Source organism: Monodelphis domestica, chromosome 3 (genome assembly GCF_027887165.1).
Source record: "Monodelphis domestica isolate mMonDom1 chromosome 3, mMonDom1.pri, whole genome shotgun sequence".
In the NCBI taxonomy this organism is placed as follows: Eukaryota; Metazoa; Chordata; class Mammalia; order Didelphimorphia; family Didelphidae; genus Monodelphis; species Monodelphis domestica.
The window spans coordinates 521,802,147-521,827,740 of NC_077229.1; positions in this window are offsets into that span (position 1 = coordinate 521,802,147).

A 25,594-nucleotide genomic window follows, 5' to 3' on the forward strand; every position below is an offset into this window, starting at 1 on the left:
ATTGATCTTTCTGGGATCTCCTCCTATCTCCTTGATTGCCCTTTTTATGGTTGTTTATCCATGCTACACCCATTAACTGGGAATTTTCCCACAAGTCTGTCTCTAATTTCTGTCATGCTCCCTCTATCTCATCAACTCTTATTATGTTATAATATTACTATCTATCAGGATGCCATTTCTTCTCAAACCCACTGCAATGTGATTTGCTATTTCTTTCCTTGATGGGTTGAAAAATTGTTTTGTGACTTGATTGGTCAAGATGATTAAGGCATGATCTATGCAAGCCTCTTTTAATGCAGCTTCTTCATGATATCTGGCTATATTGTTGTAGTCTTAGTCACTTCAAGGTCATAAAAACCCATTGATTTGACCCTGAGATACTTTAGACCTAGTAGAAATTAATGAGGCTGGTAAGTAACCACTCTAATCTGTTGATCAGGTCTGTTTGCAGAGAGTTATGGTACCGGGGGGAGTGGGGAATCATGGCCACAGATGCTTGCAGATTTTTATTGTGTATTCTTTCTATAATGTTGCTAAGTAAGTCTCTTTTATTAACAAATAAGTGACTTATGAGTATCTTATTTTATTCTTTTATTAAAGCTAAGCTACCAGGAGATTGGCCTGAATCAGGTCTTACAATTTTCAATGATTATATCCATTCAGAGAATTCCTAGCTCAATATATCTAACTTCATTCTCTCTTGAATCCCAGACCTGTTTCACTAATGACATTTTAGACTCTAGGACTTGCTGTCACTCAGGCACCTCAAATAAACAAAGCCAAAATATGGGATTCACATTACCTTTCTTCCTAAAATCTCTCTTCTTCTGAATTTCTTTATTCTCATCAAAGATTTTACCAGTTGCACAACATCATAACTTTGGTGGTAAACATCATTCCTCCCTTTCACTTACCCCAAATATACATTCTGTTGTGAAATATTGTCAGTTTGATCTTCAAAATATCTCTGTATCTGCTTCTATCTATTAAATAGCTACCATCCAAGTTAAGTGCTCATCTCTTCTCTCCTGGACCATTGAAAAACCATGCAAATTGGTTTCCCTATCTCAACTTTATCCTCATTAGAATCCATCTTCTTTCTGGCAGCTGAATTGATTTTTGTAAACTATAAAAACCAAACATTCCCCCTCTCTCCCTCTCAGCTACAACAGATAGATAACTCAATAAATTCCACGGACTCTGTTTTACCTTCAACAATCAAATGTCAGTTTTATCATTTAAACTCTTTATAACTAGAACCCTTCCTACTTTTCCCTTACTCTCTAACTTATTCCCTCCACACACTCTATGATCCTTTAAACTGACCTATTTTATATTCTTCACACAATATATTCCATTTGCAAAATTATTTCCATGGCTTTCATCAAGAATCAGCTAAAACGGGACTTCCAGGTAAGCATGGCAGCAATCTAGAAGCAGGACACTTCCTCTCCCCAGCGCACATTGACAAAGACCACCTCAAAAGATCTTAAAAATCATTTTCAGGAGAACAGAGGAACTATACAGTAAGGCGCAGCATTGAAGGTATGTGGGATTAGGGCATTTCCAACTTCCACCCAAACGCGAGCAGATCCACCCTCCCCTACTCCACTTATGGAGCCAGAGCCAGAGCCAGTGCACACCAAAACCAGTGAGTGAGTGAGGGGCACCCCTAGACTGAGCAAGGAACAAGCACCCCAAGGTCCTTAGGAGATGACGAGGACCTCTGGGGACCTACCCCTGAAAGCAGCTAGGAAGGAAACCCCAGTGCACACGAGGAAACCCAGACCATAGGTGCTCAGAGCCAGCACACCCACCAGAACCAGCAAGTGAGTGAGGTCTTACAAGTGAGGTCTTGCTCTAGAGCAAGCAAGGGGCACTTCTAGGTCCTTAGGAGCTGACTAGGACCCCCGGGGACCTACCCCTGAAAGCAGCTAGACTGAAAACCCAGGTGGGCAGGGGAGTGCAGACATTGGATGCCCTTGGGAAGGTAGCACAGAGAAGAGCTGAAAAGGACTGCTGAGATTCAAGAGCTTGACTTAGACAAAATACTTGCTCCTTAACTCCATGCACAGAGAACCTGCCCAGCTCACTCAGATTTCTGACTAAAAAGGGAAGGAAAAAACATGGAGATGGCTAATTGTGCACAGGAGCCTCAAAATCCTCCCCCCCAAAAAAGAAAGAAAACAACAACAAAAAAAAAGACAGTGACCCTTGAGAATTTTTATGGAGGAAAAACTCAGGCTACAGAAGAAATACTGGACAAAATTCAAACAAAGGTGAAACCTTCTTTAAAAAATGGAAATTGTCCATAAGCCCTGGAAGAATTTCAATTGAAGCTTATCAAAAAGATGGAAGCCTTCTGGCAAAAGAAATTGAAAATGGTTCCAAAAAAATGAAGAAATCATAGCTGAATAGCAAAAGATTAAAGCAGAAAAGCAAATAATTATAACAGAAAACAAGGTCTTAAGGACCAGAATTGAGCAACTGGAAACAAATGATCTTGCAAAACAGGAAGAATTAATAAAGCAAAGTCAAAAGACTGACAAAATAGAATAAAACATAAAATATCTCACTGACAAGGTGACAGAGCCAGAAAACAGAGGAAGGAGAGACAATTTGAGAATCATTGGTCTACCTGAAAAGCCAGAAATAAACAGAAACCTTTAAGAAAACTGCCCTGAAGTTCTTGAACAAGGGGGGAAAATAGACATTGAAAGAGTTCATAGAACACCATTTACACTATATCTGCAAAAAATCAACTCCCAGGAATGTAATTGCCAAATTCCGAAGCTTGCAAGCTAAAGAGAAAATGCTACAAGAAGCCAAAAATAGGAAATTCAAATACCAAAGAGCACCAATCAGGATCACAGAAGACCTGGCAGGTTCCACACTAAAGGACTGCAAGGCTTGGAACATGATATTTAGAAAGGCAAGAGAACTGGGTCTTCAAACAAAGAATCATCTTTCCATCAAAACTGAGTATATACTTCCAGGGGAAAGTATGGGCATTCAACAAAATAGAAGATTAGCAAGTATTTGTAAAGAAAAGACCAGAAGTAAGTGGAAAGTTTGATATCCAAACACAAAGATCAAGAGAAACATGTAAAGGAAAATGTGAAAGGGAGGGAAAGGAGAAATATGTTTTTTTTTTATTAAAACTCTCTTCTTTAAGGGCTACAATTAGATCAAATTTTATTTATTAATGTATGGGGAAAATGTTACTTGTAACTCTCAAAATAGTTTCCAAAATTAGAGTAAATAAAAGAATCATTCATAAGAAAAGATTAGGGCATTAAGGGCTATAAAATGACATGCAAAAAAAAAAAAAGGAAAAGGGTGGGGAGGAATCAATGATGGTACCAAGAGATACTTGAAAAATTAAAATAAATAGAATAATCTTTGTCACACAAAGATACACATGGGAAGGGGAGGGGAAGAATACTCTTATAAGAGGGAAAAGAAAAGAGTTCTAATAGTTAATACTTGAACATTACTCTCAATGAAATCATTTCTGAGAGGGAAGAGCATCTAGACCCATTGGGATCTTGAAGTCTATCTTCTCCCACAGGGTAAGGAAGAAGGGAAAACTAAGGGGGGTAGAGGAGAGGGAGTACAAAAAAGGGAGGGAACAAGAGTGAGGGGGGAACTTAAGAGACCATAAAAAACAATAAGGGAACAAAAAGGGAGGGGGCATTAAGGGAAGCATATCAAGGGAGGGGATTAGGGGGATTGAGTAAAAGCAAACCACTGGTTTAAAAGATTATATCTAAGGAAGAAAGGTCAGAATTAGGGGAGGATATCAAAATGCCAGGGAATCCACAAGTGACAATCATAACTTTGAATGTAAATGGGATGAACTCACCCATAAAACATAGACAAATAGGAGAGTGGGTTAGAATCCAGAATCCTATCATATGTTGTCTACATGAAACACACCTGAGGTGGATAGATACTCACAAGGTCAGAATTAAAGATTTGAGTAAAACATATTGGGTCTCAACTGATCAAAAGAAGACAGGAGTTGCAATCATGATATCTGACAAAGCCAAAGTAAAAATAGACCTGATTAATGGGATAGGGAAGGTAAATACATCCAGATAAAAGGGAGTATAGATAATGAGGAAATATCACTAATCAACATGTATGGACCAAATGGTACAGTATCCAAATTTCTAATGGAGAAACTAGTAGATTTGAAGGAGGAAGTAGATAGTAAAACTGTACTAGTGGTAGACCTGAACATACCACTATCAAATTTAAATAAATCAAAAAATAAACAAGAAAGAGGTAAAAGAGGTAAATGAAATCTTGGAAAAATTAGAGTTAACAGATATATGGAGAAAAATGAATAGGGACAAAAAGGAATACACCTTCTTTTCAGTAGCACATGGTATATTCACAAAGATTAACCATATACTAGGTCATAAAAACATGCCATACAAATGCAGAAAAGCAGAAATAATAAATGCAACCTTTTCAGATTATAAGGCAATAAAAATAATGATCACTAAGGGTACATGGAAAGCCAAATCAAAAATTAATTGGAAATTAAATAATATGATTCTCTAAAATTAGCTAGTTATAGAACAAATCATAGAAACAATTAATAATTTCATTGAAGAAAATGACAATGATGAGACATGCTTTCAATCTATTGGATGCAGTCAAAGCAGTACTCTGGGGAAAATTTATATCCTTGAGTTCATATATTAACAAATTAGGGAAGGCAGAGGTCAATGAATCAGACATGCAAATCAAAAAAACTTGAAAGCGAACAAATTAAAAACTGCCAGAAGAAAATCAAATTAGAGATCCTAAAAATTAAGAAAGAAATTAATAAAATTGTAAGTGATAGAACTATTGAACTAATAAATAAGACTAGAAGCTGGTACTTTGAAAAAAGAAACAAAATAGACAATGTATTGGTCAATCTAATAAAAATGAGGAAAGAAGAAAGCCAAATTAACAGTATCATGGATGGAAAGGGAGAACTCACCTCCAATGAAGAGGAAATTAAGGCAATCATTAAAAACTATTTTGCCCAATTACATGGCAATAAATATGCCAACATAAGTGATATAGATGAATATTTACAAAAATATAAATTGCCTAGATGAACAGAAGAAGAAACAGAATTCTTAAATAATCCCATATCAGTAAGAAATTGAACAGGCCATCAAAGGACTCCCTAAGAAAAAATCCCCAGGGCCAGATGGATTCACAAGTGAATTCTATCAAGCATTCAAAGAAGAGTTAATCCCTATACTATACAAACTATTTGACATAATAAGCAAAGAGGGAGTTCTACCAAATTCCTTTTATGACACAAACATGGTACTAATTCCAAAACCAGGCAGGTCAAAAACAGAGAAAGAAAATTATAGACCAATCTCCCTAATGAATATAGATGCAAAAATCTTAAAAAGGATACTAGCAAAAAGACTCCAGCAAGTGATCAGAAGAGTCATTCACCATGATCAAGTAGGATTTATACCAGGAATGCAAGGATGGTTCAATATTAGGAAAACCAACTACATAATTGACCATATCAACCAGCAAACCAACAAAAATCTCATGATTATCTCAATACATGCAGAAAAAGCCTTTGAAAAAATACAACCCCCATTCCTTTTAAAAACCCTAGAAATTATAGGAATAGAAGGGTCTTTCCTAAAAATAATAAAAAGTACGTATCTAAAATCATCAGCTAACATCATCTGCAATGAGGATAAACTAGATGCATTCCCAATAAGGTCAGGAGTGAAACCTGATGCTGATTATCACCTCTATTATTTAGCATTTTTCTAGAAACACTAGCAATAGCAATTTGAGAAGAAAAAGAAATTGAATGTATTAAAATAGACAATGAGGAGACCAAGATATCACTCTTTGCAAATGATATGATGGTCTACTTAAAGAATCCTAGAGAATCAACTAAAAAGCTAGTGGAAATAATTAACAACTTTAGCAAAGTTGCAGGATACAAAATAAACCCACATAAGTCATCAACATTTCTATATGTCTCTAAAACATCTCAGCAGCAAGAATTAGAGAGAGAAATTCAATTTAAAATCACCCTACACAATATAAAATACTTAGGAATCTATCTGTCAAGACAAACACAGGAACTATATAAATATAACTATAAAACACTTTCCATACAACTAAAACTAGATATGAGTAATTGGAAAACCATTGATTGCCCACAGGTAGGATGAGCTAACATAATAAAAATGACCATCCTGCACAAACTTATTTACTTCGTTAGTGCCATACCCCTTGAACTGCCAAAAAATCTTTTTTACTGAATTAGAAAAAAAAAACATAACAAAGATCATTTGGGAGAACAAAGGATCAAGGATATCCAGGAAAATAATGAAAAAAAATACAAAGGAAGGTGGCCTTGCAGTACCAGATCTCATAGCAGTGGTCATCAAAACAATAAGGTACTGGCTAAGAGACAGAAAGGAGTATCAATGGAATATACTTGGGGTAAGTGACCTCAGCAAGCCAGTCTATGGTAAGCCCAAAGATCCCAGCATTGGAACCAAAATCCACTATTTGATAAAAACTGCTGGGAAAATTGGAAGACAGTGTGGGAGAGATTAGGTTTGGATCAATATCTCACACCCTACACCAAGATAAACTCAGAATAGGTGAATGACTTGAACATAAAGAAGGAAACAATCAAACATTGTGTGAACACAGAATAATATACATGTCAGACCTTTGGGAAGGAAAAGATTATTTTAAAACCAAGCAAGACTTAGAAAGAGTCACAAAATATTAAAAAAAATAATTTTGACAACATCAAATTAAAAAGTTTTAAAACAATGTAACCAAAATCAGAAGGGAAATAACAAACTGGGAAACAATCTTCAAAACAAAAACCTCTGACAAAGGTCTAATTACTCAAATTTACAAAGAGCTAAATCAATTTTACAAAAAATCAAGCCATTCTCTAATTGATAAATGGACAAGGGACATGAATAGGCTATTTTCAGTCAAATAAATGAAATTTATTAATAAGCACATGAAAAAATGCTCTACATCTCTTATAATCAGAGAGATGCAAATCAAAACAACTCTGAGGTATCACCTCACACCTAGCAGATTGGCTAACATTACAGCAAAGTAATGAATGCTGGAGGAGATGCGGCAAAGTAGGGACACTAATCCATTGTTGGTGGAGTTGTGAATGGAGCCAACCCTTCTGGAGGGCAATTTGGAACTATGCCCAAAGGGTGATAAAAGACTGTCTGCCCTTTGATCCAGCCATAGCCCTGCTGGGTTTGTACCCCAAAGAGATAATAAGGAAAAAACTTGTACAAGAATATTCATAGCTGTGCTCTTTGTGGTGGCCAAAAATTGGAAAATGAGGGGATGCCCTTCAATTGGGGAATGGCTGAATACATTGTGGTATATGTTGGTGATGGAATACTATTGTGCTAAAAAGAATAATTAAAAAAATAATAATAATAATAATAGAATGTGAACTGGAATGACCTCCAGGAACTAATGCAGAGTGAGAGGAGCAGAACCAGGAAAACATTGTACACAGAGACTGATACACTGTGGTACAATCGAACGTAATGGACTTGTCCATTAGTGTCAATGCAAGGTCCCTAAACAATCTGCAGGGACCTAAAAGAAAAAAAACAATATACACATGCAGAGGAAAACCTGTGGGAGTAAAAAAACTGAAGAAAAGCAACTGCTTGACTGCAGGCATCAAGGGGATATGGCTGGGGATGTAGACTAAATGAACATCCTAGGACAAATACCAACAACATGGAAATAGATTTGGATTAAGGACACATGTAATACCCAGTGGAATTGAGCATCAATTATGGGAGGGGAAGAAGGAAAAGAAAATGATTTTTGTATCCTAGGAATAATGTTTGAAATTGACCAAATAAAATAATGTTTAAAATTTAAAAAAAGTATCAGCTAAAACATTTATTTTGGCTAAAGGTCTTTTCTGATCCTCTAGTAGTTAGTACTTTTCCCTCTGATGGCACCGAAACTGACCTTTTCATAATTTCTTATAGAATAATAGTATTTGATTAAATCTATACAACACAATTTAAAGTGATCATTCATTTCTCAATTGATGAACACTCTATTTCAAGTTTTTTGCCAGTACCAAAAATGATATTTTGTACATGGTGGATGATTTGCTTTTTATCTGATCCCTTTAGGTTATAGTCCCAGTAGTTATTACTGGACCAAAGAGTATAAACAGTTTTTAAAAACTTGGGACATAACTCTAAGCTGCTTTCGAGAAAGGCTTTACCCACAATCCACTAATTTGCCTCTTTTCTGACATTAATCTTATTTTCCTTTTTATAATCTTTGTCAATCTGGTGGTTGACATTGAATCCCTCAAGTGGTTATAATTTATAGCTTTTAGTAAGTTGGAGGATTTTTTCCTAAGGTTATAGTTTGGATTTTTTTTTCTTATACATCTTCCTGTTTATATCCTTTGATCTTTTATCAGTTGAAATGAGTCATTATTATAGATTTCAAACACACTGTTAGATATTTTGGAAATGAGATGCTTTGAGGAAGCTAGTTGGTTTAGTGGATAGAGCTCTTTGTCTGGTGACAGGAAGACCTTAGAGCAAATACTACCTTAGATATTTACTAGTTCTTTGATTGTCACTTAACCTCTACCTTAGTTTCCTCAACTGAAAAATGAAATTAATAAAAGCCCCTACCTCCCAGAATTGTTATATTAAATGAGATAATAAAGGCAAAGGTCATTGCACAAGTTAAAGATCCTTATAAATATTTCACATTATTACCATCAAACTCCACTATAATTTATCATAAAATCTTATAGATCAATTGATATTCTGTAACAGTGTTACTATAGGGTGCCAAATATCTTTTATTGGCAAGTAAGTTTAGTGTTCCCCAACTAAGTAATTCTTTAGTCTTTTATTGTGTTTTTGGTTTTATTATGGCAACCTATTAAGCAAGTAAGAAATTACCATAAATTTTATCCTTTATTTTATCCACATTTCTTATTCAACATTAGTAGTAGAAGGGATCAGGTTGGAGAGGAAGAAGAAAAAGTGTGATGTACAAAGAGAATCTGTGGAGGAAATTACACAAATATAATGGAATTGAAAGATAGATTCATATAAGTAACAGATATTTTTCTCAGTTTTAATCTTTTTAATAGATTTGTATTAATTACAAGCCAATAATCTGGCACTGCTTCCCCATAAAATGAGGTCTATTTTTCCTCATCCTTATATCTCCAGTTTCACTTTCCTTCCAAATGCCCATAAAATTGTGAAGCACAGAACAGCTTCCAATAATGTGGCCTGATACCTTTCCATCATGGGGACCAAGCTCAAGGTTCAGGCAGTACCAAATCTCAGGTATGGCATTTACTCATAGAATTGTGAAGATCATATTCGATAATATGTGTGAAAACATCTTGTATTTGGATTCTATGTCAAAGTGTATATAATACAATCTTAGTCAATATAATATGTTTAGATATTATTATTTTATTCACAATTGTAGAAATAATTCTTGTTATAAAAAGCTTCCTTACTTCCCCACTATTTTTCTTTAGTTATCTCTTCCTTGAATGCATTTAAATGTTGGAGTATGGGGGCGATATAAGATTTTAAAACAAAGATAAATTTAGAGAGTTGCTATTTCAACCCACCCCCCTTATTTTATAGCAAAGGAAATTGTGCTTTGGGATTTTCCCAAGGTTATTCTTGACACATGGTGGAACTCAGAATTGAATTCAGATTTATTTTATTTTTACTTCCAACAATTACTCTTTTGCTAAATATCAATAATTTATTATCATAGGTAAGAAACTAATTCAGATGAATGCTGCTGTCACAAGGTGAGAAAATGATGTAAAAAATGTGTTGGTTTTCATTGTTTATTTCTAATGGACATGTAGATTGGAACTCAGAAGCCATCATCTCATTTTAGAGTTTTAGAAATTGAGGGTTACAGAGGTTAATCGATTTGCCCAAAGTCATTCAGATAAGGAGCATCAAAGGCTGGATCTGTACCATGCCTTCTGACTTCAGAGTCTGGGCTTCTGCCACAACATAATCAATCAATAGATATTTATTAAGTACCTACTATGTGCCAAATACTGCTTCAGATGCTGGGTTTACAAATACAAAGAAATTAAAAAATGCTTTCCATTCTAGCACTGCCTCTCTGAAATACTGATGTAAATCGACTTAAATACTACCTTTGGGTGGAATGATTCTATAGGCACAGCAAAGTTTATTTTCATTGTCTATGCACTGTGTCACATTTGATCTTAAGAGAATAATATAACACATTGCCATTCAATTTTATATCAAATAGGAAATTATAATTCATGTGCTGAGTGGTAGCACAATACCATTTCAATAAATGAGTTTAATTGAAATAAAGACAATCAGATGAAATTGTTCTCAAATTATCTAGGGAAGGTGTAATAAAAAAATTATTTTAAAAAAACTTTTCTACCACTCGTTATAGAAGATCACTAGTTCAGATTTATATATATATATTATAAATTAGAATTCTAATTTTAAAGTTATAATTTAAAACATTTTGCCTAACATTTTATTTACATTCAATTGCAGTTGAAAATGAATATGAAATAATATTTTAGTGTTAATTCATTTTAAAGTGATTATTTTTAATAATAGTATAGTAAAATTAGTAAACAAATGCCACCAATTTAACTAGAGGATTGCATTATTATAGGAATATTAACAAATAAAATAACTATTTCTGATTAAAATTTGGAGCAACCTGTAGTCAATAAAATAATAGTAATGGTAAAATGTTTTCTTATTGAAAAGAAGAGGCCTAATTCCTTTGCAGAAGGTGAGAATAAAAACAGTGAGATTATAGAATCATGATTCTGATTTAATTATGAAAACACTGAAGACAATTCTTTATGTTGGGCTCTGAAAATTACATAGAATTCTCCATTTCTACCTAATGAAAGACACATGGCACTTAAATTATCTTCTAGCATCCTTGATCTTTTTTGATAAAAATGAAATATTACTTTCTTTATCTTATCCATAATCTTTAATCTTAACTATTCATATAGTATAATATAAAAACAAAAGTACCCCAAATCAAAGGAGATATCCTTCTCCTAATTCTTGAAATTATATTCAAATTAGAAAATTATTATATTTTGAAAATCCAAATTCTACATAACACTCTATGCAACAAAATTTTTATATGAGCATATTAAAGGTTTAGAATTACAAAAGTAAATCTGTTTAAGCTTATAATCCTACGTTCACTTTTTGATATATTCATTATTTGTGGACCATTTTTCAGTTGGATATCAAAAATAAAGAACTGGATCCCTCATCCAGGAAGTCGGCCAGTTAGCATTTTAATTCCTTGGCATAATAACATTTAGAAGCCTTTCAATTTCAAGTAGGCATTGTAGATTATGAAAAAAAAAACACATTTCCTGCAGTATTCATGTGTTGAATTGCTAGGGTTTGAGGGTAACTTCTGTATTGACTGAACTTGGAAACAATGAAAGAAAACTACTTAAAATGGCTAGCCAACTTCTGGCTCATGTCAATTAATTTCTCAGCAAACATTTTTCTAAACAAAACACCATGAACACAGCTGCAGACTATGTGAAAAGCAGTTCAAATTGAGCACTCTCCAATCAACGAAGAATTTTTATATGCTTGTGGCATAGTTTCAGAAAATGGCCTGAACATAAATTTCAGAATTGCAAAGATTTGCAATATTCTTGTGAAACAGAAAGGGACGATAACTTTGAAGTTATTTCTTCAGACTTGTAAGTAATTAAGAGTTAATTTGATCTTTCCTGAGTATCTCTGGTTAGTGATAACAAGCGAGCATGGTAGGGTGTCTTCTCTCAGACGTGGAGGAAAAACCGTTAGAGAAAAATTGTCGTATTTGTGTGGAATGAATAATGATAAATAATTAACATTTATATCTTCTACTTTTATTTGGTGACCTTTTTAGCTATCTCAATATACCTAAATGTATTCATTTATGATAAATTATCCATGTGAAGTCTTCAGATTATAGAACCTGATGAGTCACTATTTATATGTCAAACTCTGATACTTTAAAATGAAGACATTCTACAATATTTTGTTATTAATATTATTATTTATATGGCTGATTATTGTCTTCTATTTATCTTAGGAAGATAGGGAAAAACTTCTCGAGGGAGCTATATAAGAGTTCCTGAGATAAAATGAAAAATACACTCAATGAAAAGTCAGAACATCTAGAAATCTGGATTCAAGTTCTCACTCCACCACTTAGAAGCTGTCTGAACCTGGGTGAAATTCAACTCCATGACATCATGTATCGTCAGTTCCTTAGCCTGACAGAGCTTGCAAATGTTACAAGCAGGGCTAGAGCTCAGAATTTCTGATTTCTGATATAGCACTCTTTCTTTCACTGGAGACTTAAATGAAGTAATGTATGGGTCAACATTTTAAAATTTGAAAAATGCTATACACACAAAAAATATTATTATGTAGTAACTTTATTCAATTAGTCTAATCAATATAGGAAGTCAAACAGGATAATTGAATCCACAAAATCCACAGTGGGGCTTTAATTATCTGCACTGGTTGTCTCCATTGATCAAATTTTCTTAATACTCCAAATGGCATCTTTACTTTGTGCTGTGGAGATAGAGCCCTTTGCCCCTTAACTAATGTAGAAGGAGAGCTCCTATTCACCGTAATTTTATCAGGGTTCTCTAGCAGTTACTTTTATTAAATAAAATATTCTTTGAGGCATTTGAAAGTGCTTTGATTTGGCTAATTACTTTTTTAAGAAATAGGGGAATGGGTTTTTTAAGCCCTTGGCTTCTTTTTAGTATTAAGTCTAGGACAGAGGAAGGGCAGAGACCAGATAAATGGGGTTAAGTGTCTTGCCCATGATCACACAGCTAGAAAATGTCTGAGGCCATCTTTGAACCCAGGTCCTTTCCACTCTATTCCCTATGCTACCTAGCTACCCATGATAGGTATGTTTTCAGACTCAGTTTGCTTTACCATACACCCAACTTCCTATCCTTTTGTCCTCCCATTTGGAATTAGAAAAAGATATTCTATAAAAAAATGTAGAACTTGGAGAAAGGAATAGCTATGATCAGTTCCAAGCTCTGACATATGGCATATATCATCATGAATAAATATCTTAACCTCTCAATTTTCCAGGAAATTTTTCAAGAATATAATATGGAGAAAAGCTGCTTATCTCCCCTCAAGAAGACATTTTCCACACTGGGAGTTGTTCACACCAAAGAAATCTTGGACCAGGACAAAAAAATATATATTTAAGTTCTAATAAATGAGACAAAAATTCTTATTTTTTCTGTATTTTCTTTTAAGACAATAAATTTATTAAAGATTACAGTGAATTAGACAAGAGAATTAAATCTCTAAGCAGAGGACTGAAATTTTAATTCCAGCCCTGCTTCTTATTATCTATTTGATCTTGGAGAAGTCGCTTAACCTCTTTAAGTTTTGGTTTTCTTTTCTGTAAAGTAAAGGAATTGAACTGGATGATTTCTGAGGTGGCTTCCAGCTCTAAATTTATGATTCTCCTATTCTCTATCTACTCTTGCTACAGCCTCATCATACCTTATAAACCTGATATCAACAGCAGAAATAATAATAGAGACTTTCTGAAATGAAGAATGTTGTAATTTGTTCCACAGTGATGGACTGAAATGTAAAATATGATTATGACACAGGCATCGCAGATTGAATTAGTGACAGATTAATGAAGAGAAAAAGAAATGCATTGTGGGAACCATGAACCCATGACAGCTGTGCCTTCCTTGTTAATGGGAGGGGGAAGGAGGTGTGATTCACAAATGCAATTTCTGAAAGAATACAATAAGAGGATGATTGGTTCAGCCTTGCTTTCCTCCTCCATGCACCCCCTTCCTCCTGCCATAGACTTCACTTTTAATAATAATTAAAGCATAATACCTGAATCCTCGCTGATTGACTTTTAAGATTCAATTCACTGAACCTATTCACAAGCCTGAGGTTGTAGGACGCCCCGAACAGATCTGCAAAACTAATTGTGGGATATTACACCGATACTTCTCCCCCATCAATACCAATTAAAGCTTCACTGAGCACATCACATATAATTTTAATGGAGCAAGAATGTTTAATCTGGTCAGGTATTTCTGGGTGAACACGCTTGTATGTCTGTCATAAAAATCGGGAGGCTCTCCCAGCTCCTGACAGACACACTGTGAATGTCTAAAATTTCCACAGATGTTATTTATCCTTCAGAATGGAAAATTTCTTGTCCTCTTCTATAGCGATTTTGCCTCATTAACATAAATAAGAAATAAAGCATAACAACAACAATCTTGCTTAATGTGTACACACAGAAATATTGTTATAGGCATCTGGCAATCAGTGGGAGATGGTGTGATCTGCTAAATGCATGAAAGAGAATTAAAGGCAGGATCAGATTCTTGTCAGGAAGCATGTTTGCCATTCCCCAATCCCCAACTTACTCTATTACTTTTCATTTTGAAGACATAGTCATCAGCTTGAATAGAAACCAAAAGGATGCTCGTACTAATTATTTTGAACTACAACCTTTGCAGCCTTCCAAAATATTCCTGGTATTCCATCATAGATGATGAAGGGATGGTAGCTTTGCTTGCAAAAGAAATCTACATTTTGCTCTTGTAGGAGAAATATGGCATCTGTGGACTTGAGGTCAAGGTCATTAAAGGCATCCTTTCCATGGCCACATGCCCAAGTTTACTCTTCCAAGATTGTATTACTGTAGAAGTCGGCATATCAATTACGAATTTTTGCACATTATTTTTAGGAAAACAACTTATGCTTTTGTGTGGTGGCAAAGAATTGGAAATTAAGGGGATGTCCATTGATTGAGGAATGGCTGAACCAAATTGTGGTGCATTTTAGTAACGGAATAATGCTGTGCTCTAAGAAATAAGCAAAATTATTTCAGAAAAAGCTGGAAAGATCTGTGGGAACTGATGCAGAGTGAACTAACGAGAATTGGGAGAACATTTTATACAATATCAGCAATACGGAATGATGATTATCTGTGAAAACTTGGCTTCTCTCAGCATTGTGATGATCTGGGACAATCCTGATAGTCTTTTGGCAAAGAATGCTATCCCCCTCCAGAAAAGGAACTTCACATCAGTATATCTTTGGTTTTATTTGGGGGTTTTGGTTAATGTTTGAGCATGCTTTTACAACAATGACCAATGTGCTTTGCATGAAAGTAAAAAAATTAAAAAGAAAGGAATGGCTTTCCATGAGGGAGAAATAGAGGCATCTCAGAAGAAATTCAGGAGCTATTGAAAAAAAGGAAGAATAAAATTTATTTTTAAAAAAGAAAAGAAGAAAGGAAATAAATAGCTTAAAATGACATGTAGTAGTTATAGTGAGAATGATACGAAGACATTTTAAAGTTAGATCTAACACTTTTTGAAAGTTGGAAGGAATTATTGCAACAATGATAGGTCCAAGAAAAGTCACTGATTAGGGAATCAATAAAAAATCTGAAATATTTCTAATAAACTATTAATTTAAAATATGCCTAATTAAATTTTTCTAATTAACATCAATTTGTTTATCTTTTGGAAAATCTCTTTTAAAAATTTAGATCCTCATAATATTTAATAGTCCTTCTTCAATATAGTTTGGAGAAAGACATTTTGGTAGAAAACATAAACTGAGAGTAAAAATGTAGGGGAAATTATTTAAAATAACAGATTATTACCTAATAAATTACCACAATATTCACCAAAAGAACACATTTTTCAATTTTTCTAATGTGATTTGAAAATTACAAAAATGGATCAATTTTAAGTCTTTCAGACTCTGGTAGTTAGCTAAATAAGATATTAGCTAAAGAAAGAAAAACTTCTATAAACTTTTGGAAACATGGATAGGGATTTTAGGGATAGAAATAGGGACTCCAATTGTTTTCTTTTGTAATACTTCTTCAAAAATATCTATAAGTTTATATTAAATTTCATTAACAAATGTTGCTCAATCAGATAAGTAAGAAATATATTTTGATGCCTTTTGTGCCATATTGTTGAAACCCAGCTTATTGTCGATCATGACTTGGACATTCCCTCTAATCAGGAAGACCAATGCAGACCCACAACAGTCAGTAAGTTATCTTAGAGAATGGCCTGTGACACTGAGGGGTTAAATAACTGACTCCTAGTCATAGTCAGAAAGCTGATTCCGATCTAAGGATAGCATTTGATCCTAGGTCTAGAGACTATAAGACTCACTCTAAATCCATTTTTTCTCTTCTTCTCATGCTGTCATTGTTTAGAATTTTAAAAAGGTAGAAAGGCAAAAAAAGTAAAAATGGAATATTAGACAGTAAATAGAGATGTAGGTTAAGAATTGGTTAGATCTGGGGTTCAAGTTCCACCTGTGATAGAGACTGGCTGTGTGACCCTGGACAAGTCACTTAGCAGTTCAGCTTTCCATTCAACTCTCTAAATTGCAGAACAGGCATCTATCTGAGAAATTATCCTGTTCATAATCTGGGGAGTATGATTGTCCACATTTTTATGTTATTTATATTATATTTTATATATTTTTATATTATTTGTATTATAATTGTCCACAATATTTAGGGTGCTAAGATAGATTGTTGCCACAAAATCATTTTCTTTCTATTCTACCAAAGATTTAAATTTCATCACTGCAGATTCTTTCCTTTGAAATGAAAGCAATATGTTTCCAGATATCTTTTAATATATACAATTTAATAGGAGAGTTGAGCTATTAGCATTGTTATGTGAAATGATCTAGCACATTTCTGACATTAATAGAGCAGAGGAATTAGTAGCTTGTTTTGAATTGATTGGATAGTTCATAATTTCTTCAGCTTGGGAACTGGTGGTAGCAAGTAGTTGGTAGTAGGGTGTTGAAGAAGACAACCTGAAGACATTTATCGGAACCCCCAGCATCACTACTCTTGTACTTTGTTAAAAATTACACAGTGTTCATGAAACAGAGAAACATTGCCTGGGTGTAGGCAAGACTTGTTACAAGTAAGAGTGGAGAAAGATTGATGCAGGCTAGCTAATATTTGGTGTAAAGCAATGTGATCACTCACACGAGTGCTTTTTTACTGAGAATGAGTGTGATGGGGAAACTACTCTGAGATTTTATGCAGTGTAGATTTAGGCTGTCATGAATTTTTAAAATTGTATGTATATATCTGCATTTATTTATTTAACTGATAAACATGAATACCTGAATTTGCTTTCATTAAGTCTGCATTAAATAAAGTCCTTCTGAACCACGTATACAGTACAATATAGAAAAAAGAAAAAAATCCTAATTTTAAAAAACATATTAGAAACAATAGGAGGAAAATATAAACCAAACTCTTATAATAACTTAACAATGAATATTTTGAACAATTCAACAAAATGAAAATGCATGACCAAGTTGATGAGGAAGCAAGTCTCTACAATCTATTGCTTACAAGAAACACATATAAGAAAACAAAGATATAAAGTAATCAAAAGTGAGAAAATGGAAAAAAACTTGTTATGCTGATGCATCAAATGAATCAAAAAGGCAGGAGTTACAATCATACTATCTGAGAACCAAAATATTAAAAAATATTAAACAAAGCAATTATATTATTCTGAAATTAACTGTGAACATCAAAATAATATCATTAATAAATTTAGATTCATTAAATGGCATAGTATCCAAATTAATGAAGGAAACATTAACTTCATCTTGAAAAAGACATACAATTGTAATAGAAGTTTTCTGTATTCTTTCAGATTTGTATATTTTACACAATGATGAAAGAAAAAAATATGTAATTGAACTAATTTCTAGGGAGGATAGAATTCAAAATATATATGGTATCTTCTAAATGGGATTAAAATAATACAAATATTTCTCATGAATGCAAGGAATTTTTATAAAATTCATCATCTATTTGAGCACAGATATCATTATACATATATACATATATATATACACATGTCTAAAAAAGCAAAAATAGTTAATATGGCCTTTAGAAATGATAACACAATGAAAATAGTCCTTAGTTCACAAGTGATACAGACCCTAATGGAAATTTAACAATGAAATCTTAAATAAAAAGTGAGCCAAAGAATAATCATGTAAACAAAACAATAAAAGAAAGGATTAATGAACTGAATATATACTTAAAAAACAGAAATTCAGCATGTAAACAAACTCAGAAGAAGCACAGAAAAAGAGGTAGTAAAAGTTAAAGTAGAAATAGATAAAATGGAAACAAAAAACATAAAAATGATCATTAAGACTAAAAGCTGCTTCTTTAAAAAAACAAAGATTAATAAACCCTTAGCTAATTTGATTAAAAAGAAGACAGAATATCAAATCAATAAAAAAGAAAATAAATAAGGTTAAGTTACAATAAATCCAGAAGAAATATAAAATTAATTCTAGTTCTTTGCTGGAAAATATGAAAACAGGAAAACAATAGAAAAATGCTTTCAAAAACAATGAATTTCTGAACAATGAACAATAAATATCTAACTGAAGAACAAAAATTTTATATAAATCTCAGAAATTTGGCTGTAAAGAATTGCCAAAGGAATGGAGGGGAGATTCATGGGTTTAAAGGAGTCACAGCAGTCTATTAAACTTTAAAAAAAGAATTAATGCCAATAATTCACAAATTATTCTCAATAACTGAGGAAAGAAACACCCAAAAGAACCTTTTTATTAGACAATTATACCTAATTTCTAAGCCAGGAAAAGATGTATAATAGATGAAAAACTATGTCAGAATTCCTGTCAAATAGGCAGTTATTCATCCAAGAACTCATTCAACATAATCAAGTAGGACTTGTACAGGGGATATGAGAATGGTCCAATATTTTTTTTAAAGTCAGTATATAATTATTCATGGTAAAACAAAAACATTAAAAAACCTATAATAGATTCTCAATAGAGGCAGAAAAAGCTTTTGACAAAGTACAGAAAACTTTTATACTAAAAACTTTATAAAATGTATGTGTAGAGGGAACTTTTGTGATACCAAAAAAAAAACAAACCTTAATTTATCCCCCAAATAAACATCATATGCAATGGAGATACATTTGAGAGTTTTTTCTATAAATACAGTAGTGATTTAAGGATGCCCATTTCCCCTCTATTATTTGATACAGTTATAATAATACTAGTAATAGCAATAAAAATAAATTAATTAAAGTAAAAAATTGGTAGATAGAACTATATGTTTTGAATGATGATATTATGATATACTTGGAATATCCTAAAGCATCAGCAAAGATGCTAATCGAAACAATATCTTTAGCAAAATTCAGACTACAAAATAAATCCTCAAAAATCAATAATAAAACCCAATTCAATAGTAAAAAGGAAATTCTCATTCCAAATAAATACAAAATACGTAAGATATTTGAGTTTGACCTACCAAAATACACTGAAGAATTGTATAGATCTGATTACAAAGATATGCTAATAAAATAAAGATGACAACTCTAAAAATAACAATGCTATCAAACTAAATGATAATTTATATTGTAACTTAGGGGGTGCTTTTTTAACTCAATAAAACCAAAACAAAATTATAAACTTCATTTAAAAATAAAAAATCTAGGGGCATCTGGGTAGCTCACTAGATTCAGAGCCAGGTCTAGAGATAGGAGGTCCTAGGTTCAAATCTGATTTCATACACTTCCTAGCTGTGTGACCCTGGGCAAGTCATCACTTAACCCCCATTGCCTAGCTCTTAACACCAACTGTCTTGGAACCAATATATGGTAAGGGTTTAAAAAAATAAAAATAAAAGATCTTGAATATCAAGAGGAATAATTTTTAAATTTTCATATAAAAGTGGACTAACGCTTACAAATATATTATAAAGCAATAGTGACTAAAACCACCTAACATAGATTTCAAAAATGGACAGAGATCAATAGAACAGCCTAGACAAAAGATAATAAGAAGCAATGGGACTCAACAAATCAAATATGATAAAATGTGTAACACAAGTTACCTAGGAAAGAACTCATGTGCTAAAACCTGTTGTAAAAATTCAAAAGCACTATGGCAGAAATTATACTTAAGCTAACATATACCATACACCACAGTACATTTGATTTTATTTCTTTAAACCCTTACCCTTCATCTTAGAATCAATATAGTTAATTGGTTACAGGGCAGAAAAGTAGTAAGAGCTAAGCAAGGGTGGTTAAGTGACTTGTCCAGGGTCTCACAGTTAGTAATGTCTGTGGTCAAATTCAAATCCAGGACCTTCCATCTCTAGGCCTGACTTTCAGTTCACTGAACCACCTAGTTATTTCTCACAATAGAGTTTAAATGGATGAACTCACTTTTATAAGCATAGAAAAAAAGAACAAATTAGAAATCATATTATTGGTCATCATAACCTGGCTACTAGCTCTTTCTCTGGTTTTTTTCTTGCCCTGAGTTTCAGATAATTTTTACTGTTTACTACTGATACATGCCCTTGCTTAAGCCATCTCTTATGCCTGAAATGCAATTTTTATTGCCTTTACATCTTAGAATCTCTAGTCATTTCTTTTAGGGTTAGGTTATGTTGCATCTTCTAAATAAAGCCTTTCCTTATATCCTCGTTTATGACTTCTATGTTTTATTTATGTTATTTCTACCTGGGTTCTTGAGGTGGCTACCCATTACATAATGCCTTATACCTCTGACACAGGCTTCCTATCTGGAATGGCTCCTTTATTTCAACTTTTCCTCACACAGAGAGATCTAGGTTACTAGAGAAAGACTGTAACTAGAAGGACACCATCAAATTCTTTCATTAAGAAATTACATTTTATTTTTGCTTAGTTATGTGTGAAAACAGTTTTCAACATTCTCGAGTTCTCCTCTTCCCTCTCTCCCCCAGCAGGATAGGAAGCAATCTGACATAGAATTTACATTAAAATTATGTAAAACATTTGCCCACATTAATCGTTTTGTGGAAGGAAGCTAAATAAGTTTAAAAAGTTTGCTTTGGTCTGGATTCAGATTCCATCAGTTTTTTCTTTGGAAGCAGACAAAGAGTCTTTTGGGATTGTTTTAGATTGTTGCTGAGAATAGTTGTCATTCACAGTTATTCAGCATACAGTATTGCTGTCACTTTGTATAATGTTCTCATTTTTTCTTATTTCTGCTTCAGTTCATGTAAGTCTTTACAGGTTTTTCTGTGGTCCTCCTCCTTTTCATTTCTCAAAGAATAATAGCATTTCATTTCCATCATACACTATACGTTTCTCAGACATTTAACTCTTTGGGACTTCAGACCAATTCATATTTTTCTTGGAGGCTTTGGATGCAGCAGTATTTACCCAGCTGTCTTCTTTAGAACTTGTGTTGTGGTCTTCCTTGTCATCACTCTTTTTCTTTTCTTTTCACTTAAAAAAAACTGTTCAGAGTTGCGGTTATCACTGTGGGGAAGGCAGTATTGTTCCAAACGTCATGTTCTTTGTGTGGCTATCTTCCAAGCTAGCTTGAGGGATCTGTGTTTTCAGTTCTTCAAAGGTGGTATGGTCTAAGGAGATGCATTTAATACTCTCCCAGCCTGTACTCTGGTCTGTGAGCAACCACAAGCATTCTGTTCTACCTTGGAATGATGAGCACGGGCTTTGCTCCCCTACAGTGGCCAGCACTATTAGATGCTAGTGCTTCTCCTCATTAGGGGATGTGGGACTGTAGCCTGGATCTGCGGATGGACAAGACAAGTGTTTTGTACCCAGAGCTAACAAAGGGATCCTTAGAATCTCTTTCTAAGCAGTTATCTGAATCCCTTTACTGTCTGTGGCGAAGAGCCCTGGATAGTTTTTCTGCTGGTTCAGCTACCTCTAAGCCTATTTCCACAATGTTTCCACAGCCTGCCTTGTTGTGCTATCTTACACTCTACTTCCACCCAGGTGGATCATTCATGCCAGCCTTCTATGTTGTTTTGGGCTAAGTAATTATTCCACCCTGTCATTTTGTAGGATATGTTGCTCCAAAATTCCTTTGGAGGTATTATGTCATAGTTTTCTGGAGAGTAATTTGGTAGTAACCTTCTCCTAATCAAATTCTTTTAGTCCAAAGGATGTGAGTCCTTGTTGTTTGCATTCTCTTTAGGGGTAGATATATAAATTTTCCACTTCAGGGCTTAAGTCCCTATGGATGTTTTTCCACTAATAAAAAACCAACTAGTCGCCATAAAAACACATTCATCACCATATGCTTAACAATAAAATTAAATAAACATCGCAAGGATTCACATGTTAAGTTGAACCTTCAAAGTAAATATATTACAACTGACATGTAAAGCTGGGTTGTACTTGGCACATACTAACAGAGACCTGACAAGAAGGTACAGCAAAACACATGTGTACTGAGTCACTCACAAGTCTAGAATTTTAAAATCACGATCTCCTTTTTCTTTTAGGAACTGCTTATCAAAGTTTCTTGGTGAATATAAAGTCTTGGTGGAACTGACACTTCCCCTGTCAATCTGCGTTGGTCCATACTGTGTTTGCCCAATACCTCACTGCAAGTGTCTTCTCAGCCAAACTAGCTGATCTGCTAGGTGACATCTAACCCTCTGCTTCCAAGCTGCTATTCCACTCAGTTGAATGAGCACCTCAGTAGCAAATGTAGTTTCCAACTTAGAATCTAGGTGATCAGGGCTGGAAATTTGTCCTCTCATCTACTTTATCTGAATTTAGACACTGGGTTCTTTTGGGAAATAATCCCACTTCATATTTAATAATAAAATTTTTATCTTTTGTGACTAATCAAACAAATTACATTTGTCCTATTAACATGAAGCAGTTGTTATTTTTATCTTGTCAAACAACTGTCTCAGATTTTGAGACTGAGTAAGTTTGAAAACTGGATCTCTTAAAATTCTCAGCAAAGTAGACTGAACTTGGCATCAAACTACTCCACAGAAAACTGAAGCACCTTTCTTAAGGAATAGCCACTTAGATACATATTGGTGCATGCTACTCTCCCAATTATATATACATTTATTGAAGGCTGGGACAGTTTTATTTTTTTCCTTCATGTAGTGTTTTCATCTATAGTAGGTGATGAATAGAAGGTACTTGTTTATTTATTTTTATTGATACTCCCACCATCAAATTGTATCTATTTATCTATCCAACTATCTATCTATCCTTTATCGCTCCAGTAGAATTATTTTGCCCTTTGTGTACTCTGTTTTTCTTGTTTGTTTTGTCTTATTTTCCCAGTATTTTTCACAATACCTCCTACATAGTAGGTATTTAATAAATTTGTTAGGTTTCATTGAATTGGACTGAATTAAAATCTCAGCCCTCTGCCTATGTGATCTTGAGTCAATGAAACTGTTGGAACAGGTGATAACCAAAGTCTTTTCTCGTTCTAAATACTTTGAATGAAAGCTAAGGACACCATGTTTTTTTCCTCCTGCAATTAGTATGTCAGTGAGTGGCATATAAACATTAGTCACTAAATATTTCCATATAGACACAAATGAAATTAAAAGGCCACTTGTTAAATACTTTTACCATTCTTCATATCCAACCTGTCCCCTTCTTAGTAATGAGCCGACTGAAGTCAAAGCTTGTAATTTATGTAGTACATCTCCTTGGGAGAGAGAAAAGATAATTATTTATTGATGTTACTTTGTATTCATTTAAAATTTAGTGAGGTGCTGCATCATCAGCATGAATACTGTAATATGAGCATAAATAATGGCCAAAGTTGTTTCTTTTTTTGTGGAGGGACGGGAAACCAGGCTATTCAGTGCTACTTAATTGAAAAGAAATGCAAAATTTTGAAGCTTTATGGCTATCTACATATTTATAGGAATAATTAATGATTAAGCTAGATAATTACCTAAAAGATGGGACTAGTCAGGACATATCCTATACACATGAAATAATGATTTATGTGAATCGTTTCTATAAACTGACATATATACATGTCTAATGGGCAAAGTTCCCATTTACACCAAGTTCTATATTCATAAAAATATACTTCAATACACCTGTATGAAGGCTTAAATAACTGTCAAACCAGAAAGGATTTTACAAATCACATAATCTAATATTTTCTGCATGAAGAAAGAGCACCAAGAGCCATAGCACACTGTGGATTCTCAAACCTAAACTCATGCATTTCCCAAGATCATACAATTAACTGGACAGCTAAAACCAGAATCTTTTTCACTAAACTAGATATAGCTTTCTTTCTTCCACTTTCTCTGTTACTAGAACTAAATAATATAATAGATCAAGGAATGTGCTTGCTAATTCTTTCTATGGTGCAAGAATTTCATCAGTTCGGATAATTCTTCTTCTACTGCAGAATATAGTTCCTCTATGCTTTACTAACACTAGTCAGTAGGGTAAGATATTTTTCAGATCTTCCAGCATAGCCATTGAGAGGTCACCTCCACACCTGGATAAATCCTTGAGAAGAGCCTTACTGGGAAAGATGGGCAGGGTCCTAATTTATTGCTTTTAGTAGGCAGTGATCATGATGGTAGTAAAGATAGGCAAAGTTATAGAGACTTGGAGCATAGATTAGCTTACAAGCCTTCTGTTAAGTATTTATTACTTAATAGCTTATTGTTTATTATTATTAAACTTATTATATTCTGTTAAGTATTTATTTCAGTTATAATATGTCACATGGTCTCTGGCTATTTTCTCGGTGGTCACATCAAAAAGAAAGCTTTTCGATTTAGTGGGTTGCATGTTGACCTGAGCTTCTGAGAGGCTAGTTTCATCAGACTTATTCATTTTTTGAATTAATTGCCTTTTACAATATAGGCAGCTAAGTGGTGCAGCGGATAAAATGCGATGTTTGGAGTCAGGAAGACCCATCTTTCTGAGTTCAAATCTGGCTTCAAACATTTACTAAATAGGTAACTCTGGGCAAATCACTTAACCCTATTTGTCTCCATTTACTCCTTTGCATAGTGAGAGGGAGAAGGAAATGGCAAACCACTCTACTCTTCTTGGGAAGAAAAAGGGGATCACAAAGAGTATTTCCTGAGTGAGAAACAACTGAACAACTACCATACATCCAGGTAGGAGTTTTAATTACAGAGAAATCTATCTTAAGAGTTCTTATTCTTAGTCACTTTATTTCTTTTTTCATCATTATTTTATTCTTCCTTGTCCCCAACATTGACTTCATCCTAGATGATGTGTCTCTTCAATAGTTTGGTGAATATTAGAGCACCACAGAGCCATAGCACACTCTTGATGCTCAAACCTAAACTTATGTATAAATCAAAAGAGGAGAAAAGGCAAATTATATATTTTGATATGAGATGACATGATCATGATGTGGTAGAAAAGTACTTAGCAGTATTGAGATCATGAAACTTAGCTTTGAATCTTAGTGACTAGCCTTGTGACTTGAACAAAGGTTGTTATTCTCTGAGGTTTTTTACTCATTTATGAATTGAGGATGTTACTTTTACTACCTAATCTCAGGACTATATTATGGGAAAGGTCCTTTGTAAATAGTTT